We start from the raw sequence: 5,793 nt of genomic DNA on the forward strand, positions 1-5,793 counted from the left end.
GGACTGCGAATGCCAAAATTATGACCGTTTTAGTGAACATTTGTCCATTCTATGGCAGTCCTTGAAAGTACTTCATTTTCTCGTGCGCTTTTTTCCTGATTGCCCCAAAATTTCTTGTCCTCTATAGAGGAGATATCGTTTCCACATATATATTGACCGATGCCAGGAATGCCCTTTTGTTCTTGGCTTTCACGCGCATGAGTTACAGCATGCCATCCGGCGAAAACAAGGAGAATAAGGTATATAACCGCTGGATTTTCTTCAATTTATGGCCCAATGAGATTGCCCGGATCATAGAGCATCTGCAGAAAGGTACGTTCGTCCCTACCAGGGGGCTAATGTCTATAAGCAACATAATCTCTCAAATTCCCTTCAAAAGGATGTGCCAATGGGTTCAGAAACTTGTCTAAAAAACAACGTCGAATGATGTTCTATGACTTTCAGGGCGAAAAAGTCCTGCTTAAGGCTGAATTTGAGGGTACTCCGGGCCTCCTGGCGGAAGCGTGGAGTATTCTTTGGATTAGCCTGCTCGCCGCAAGCAGTTTCAGTACTTATGGGTCCGACACGGACTCCGAATGACAAAATTATGACCGTTTTAGTGAACATCTATCCATTTTATGGCAGTCCTTGAAAGTACTTCATTTTCTCGTGCGCTTTTTGCCTGATTGCCCCAAAATTTCTTGTCCTCTATAGAGGAGATATCGTTTCCACATATATATTGACCAATGCCAGGAATGCCCTTTTGTTCTTGGCTTTGACGTGCATGAGTTACAGCATGCCATCCGGCGAAAACAAGGAGAATAAGGCATATAACCGTTGGATTTTCTTCTATTTACGGCCAAATGAGATTGCCCGGATCATAGAGCATCTGCAGAAAGGTACTTTGGTCCCTACAAGGGGGGCTAATGTCTATAAGCAACATAATCTCTCGAATTCCCTTCAAAAGGAAGTGCCAATGGGTTCAGAAACTTGTCTGAAAACAGCGGCGAATGATGTTCTTTGACTTTCAGGGCCAAAAAGTCCTGCTTAAGGCTGAATTTGAGGGTACTCCGGGCCTCCTGGCGGAAGCGTGGAGTATTTTTTGGAGTCGCGCGCTCACTGCGAGCAGTTTCAGTACTTATGGGTCCGACACGGACTCCGAATGACAAAATTATGACCGTTTGAGTGAACATATGTCCATTCTATGGCAGTCCTTGAAAGTACTTCATTTTATCGTGCGCTTTTTGCCTGATTGCCCCAAAATTTCTTGTCCTCTATAGAGGAGATATCATTTCCACATATATATTAACTGATGCCAGGAGTGCCCTTTTGTTCTTGGCTTTCATGCGCATGAGTTACAGCATGCCATCCGGCGAAAACAAGGAGAATAAGGCATATAACCGCTGGATTTTTTTTAATTTACGGCCAAATGAGATTGCCCGGATCATAGAGCATCTGCAGAAAGGTACGTTTGTCCCTACCAAGGGGCTAATGTCTATAAGCAACATAATCTCTCGAATTCCCTTCAAAAGGTAGTGCCAATGGGTTCAGAAACTTGTTTGAAAAAGAACAACGAATGATGTTCTTTGACTTTCAGGGCCAAAAAGTCCTTCTTAAGGCTGAATTTGAGGGCACTCCGGGCCGCCTGGCGGAAGCGTGGAGTATTTTTTGAATTCGCGCGCTTGCCGCGAGCAGTTTCTGTACTTATGGGTCCGACACGGACTCCGAATGACAAAATTACGACTGTTTTAGTGAACTTATGTCCATTCTATGGCAGTCCTAGAAAGTACTTCATTTTCTCGTGCGCTTTTTGCCTGATTGCCCAAAATATCTTGTCCTCTATAGAGGAGATATCGTTTCCATATATATATTGACCGATGCCAGGAATGCCCTTTTGTTCTTGGCTTTCACGCGCATGAGTTACAGCATGCCATCCGGCGAAAACAAGGAGAATAAGGCATATAGCCGCTGGATTTTCTTCAATTTACGGCCAAATGAGATTGCCCGGATCATAGAGCATCTGCAGAAAGGTACGTTTGTCCCTACCAGAGGGGCTAATGTCTATAAGCAACATAATCTCTCGAATTTCCTTCAAAAGGAAATGCCAATGGGTTCAGAAACTTGTCTAAAAAACAGTGACAAATGATGTTCTATGACTTTCAGGGCCAAAAAGTCCTGCTTAAGGCTGAATTTGAGGGTACCGCGGGCCTCCTAGCTCAAGCGGGGAGTATTTTTTGGATTCGCGCGCTCGCTGCGAGTAGTTTGAGTACTTATGGGTCCGACACGGACTCCGAATGACAAAATTATGACCGTTTTAGTGAACATCTGTCCATTCTATGGCAGTCCTTGAAATTACTTCATTTTATCGTGCGCTTTTTGCCTGATTGCCCCAAAATTTCTTGTCCTCTATAGAGGAGATATCGTTTCCACATATATATTGATTGATGCCAGGAATGCCCTTTTGTTCTTGGCTTTCACACGCATGAGTTACAGCATGCCATCCGGCGAAAACAAGGAGAATAAGGCATACAACCGCTGGATTTTTTTTAATTTACGGCCAAATGAGATTGCCCGGATCATAGAGCATCTGCAGAAAGGTACGTTTGTCCCTACCAGGGGGGCTAATGTCTATAAGCAACATAATCTCTCAAATTCCCTTCAAAAGGAAGTGCCAATGGGTTGAGAAACTTGTCTGAAAAATAGGAATGATGTTCTTTGACTTTCAGGGCCAAAAAGTCCTGCTTAAGGCTAAATTTGAGGGTTCTCCGGGCCTCCTGGCGGAACCGTGGACTATTTTTTGGATTCGCGCGCTCGTCGCGAGCAGTTTCAGTACTTATGGGTCCGACACGGACTCCGAATGACAAAATTATGACCGTTTGAGTGAACATCTGTCCATTCTATGGCAAACCTTGAAAGTACTTCATTTTATCGTGCGCTTTTTTCCTGATTGCCCCAAAATTTCTTGTCCTCTATAGAGGAGATATCGTTTCCACATATATATTGACCGATGCCAGGAATGCCCTTTTGTTCTTGGCTTTCACGCGCATGAGTTACAGCATGCCATCCGGCGAAAACAAGGAGAATAAGGCATATAACCGCTGGAATTTTTTTAATGTACGGCCAAATGAGATTGCCCGGATCATAGAGCATCTGCAGAAATGTACGTTTGTCCCTACCAGTGGGCTAATGTCTATAAGCAACATAATCTCTCGAATTCCCTTCAAAAGGTAGTGCCAATGGGTTTAGAAACTTGTCTGAAAAACAGCGACGAATGATGTTCTTTGACTTTCAGTGCCAAAAAGTCCTGCTTAAGGCTGAATTTGAGGGTACTCCGGGCCTCCTGGCGGAAGCGTGGAGTATTTTTTGGATTCGCATGCTCGCCGCGAGCAGTTTCAGTACTTATGGGTCTGACACGGACTCCGAATGACAAAATTATGACTGTTTTAGTGAACATATGTCCATTCTATGGCAGTCCTAGAAAGTACTTCATTTTCCCGTGCGCTTTTTGCCTGATTGCCCCAAATTTTCTTGTCCTCTATAGAGGAGATACCGTTTCCACATATATATTGGCCGATGCCAGGAATGCCCTTTTTATCTTGGCTTTCACTCGCATGAGTTACAGCATGCCATCTGCCGAAAACAAGGAGAATAAGGCATATAGCCGCTGGATTTTCTTCAATTTACGGCCAAATGAGATTGCCCGGATCATAGAGCATCTGCAGAAAGGTATGTTTGTCCCTACCAGGGGGGCCAATGTCTATAAGCAACATAATCTCTCGAATTTCCTTCAAAAGGAAATGCCAATGGGTTCAGAAACTTGTCTGAAAAACAGCGACGAATGATGTTCTATGACTTTCAAGGCCAAAAAGTCCTGCTTAAGGCTGAATTTGAGGGTACTCCAGGCCTCCTGGCGGAAGCGTGGAGTATTTGTTTGATTCACATGCTCGCCGCGAGCAGTTTCAGTACTTATGGGTCCGACACGGACTCCGAATGACAATATTATGACTGTTTTAGTGAACATATGTCCATTCTATGGCAGTCCTAGAAAGTACTTCATTTTCTCGTGCGCTTTTTGCCTGATTGCCCCAAAATTTCTTGTCCTCTATAGAGGAGATGTCGTTTCCACATATATATTTACCGATGCCAGGAATGCCCTTTTTATCTTGGCTTTAACGCGCATGAGTTACAGCATGCCATCCGCCGAAAACAAGGAGAATAAGGCATATAGCCGCTGGATTTTCTTCAATTTATGGCCAAATGAGATTGCCCGGATCATAGTGCATCTGCAGAAAGGTACGTTTGTCCCTACCAGGGGGGCTAATGTCTATAAGCAACATAATCTCTCGAATTTCCTTCAAAAGGAAATGCCAATGGGTTCAGAAACTTGTCTGAAAAACAGCGACGAATGATGTTCTATGACTTTCAGGGCCAAAAACTCCTGCTTAAGGCTGAATTTGAGGGTACTCCGGGCCTCCTGGTGGAAGCGTGGAGTATTTTTTGGATTCGCATGCTCGCCGCGAGCAGTTTCAGTACTTATGGGTCCGACACGGACTCCGAATGACAAATTTATGACTGTTTTAGTGAACATATGTCCATTCTATGGCAGTCCTAGAAAGTACTTCATTTTCTCGTGCCCTTTTTGCCTGATTGCCCCAAAATTTCTTGTCCTCTATAGAGGAGATGTCGTTTCCACATATGTATTGACCGATGCCAGGAATGCCCTTTTTATCTTGGCTTTCACGTGCATGAGTTATAGCATGCCATCCGGCGAAAACAAGGAGAATAAGGCATATAGCCGCTGGATTTTCTTCAATTTACGGCCAAATGAGATTGCCCGGATCATAGAGCATCTGCAGAAAGGTACATTTGTCCCTACCAGGGGGGCTAATGTCTATAAGCAAAATAATCTCTCGAATTTCCTTCAAAAGGAAATGCCAATGGGTTCAGAAACTTGTCTGAAAAACAGCGACGAATGATGTTCTATGACTTTCAGGGCCAAAAAGTACTGCTTAAGGCTGAATTTGAGGGTACTCCGGGCCTCCTAGCTCAAGCGGGGAGTATGTTTTGGATTCGCGCGCTCGCTGCGAGCAGTTTGAGTACTTATGGGTCCGACACGGACTCCGAATGACAAAATTATGACCGTTTTAGTGAACATCTGTCCATTCTATGGCAGTCCTTGAAAGTACTTCATTTTCTCGTGTGCTTTTTGCGTGATTGCCCCAAAATTTCTTGTCCTCTATAGAGGGGATATGGTTTCCACATATATATTGACCGATGCCAGGAATGCCCTTTTGTTCGTGGCTTTCACGCGCATGAGTTACAGCATGCCATCCGGCGAAAACAAGGAGAATAAGGCATATAACCGCTGGATTTTCTTCAATTTATGGCCCAATGAGATTGCCTGCATCATAGAGCATCTGCAGAAAGGTACGTTCGTCCCTACCAAGGGGCTAATGTCTATAAGCAACATAATCTCTCGAATTCCCTTCAAAAGGATGTGCCAATGGGTTCAGAAACTTGTCTGAAAAACAACGATGAATGATGTTCTATGACTTTTAGGGCGAAAAAGTCCTGCTTAAGGCTGAATTTGAGGGTACTCCGGGCCTCCTGGCGGAAGCGTGGAGTATTTTTTGGATTCGCATGCTCGCCGCGAGCAGTTTCAGTACTTATGGGTCCGACACGGACTCCGAATGACAAAATTATGACTGTTTTATTGAACATATGTCCATTCTATGGCAGTCCTAGAAAGTACTTCATTTTCTCGTGCCCTTTTTGCCTGATTGCCCCAAAATTTCTTGTTCTCTATAGAGGAGA

This window comes from Triticum dicoccoides, chromosome 1B, assembly GCF_002162155.2.
Source record: "Triticum dicoccoides isolate Atlit2015 ecotype Zavitan chromosome 1B, WEW_v2.0, whole genome shotgun sequence".
Classification (NCBI taxonomy): domain Eukaryota; kingdom Viridiplantae; phylum Streptophyta; class Magnoliopsida; order Poales; family Poaceae; genus Triticum; species Triticum dicoccoides.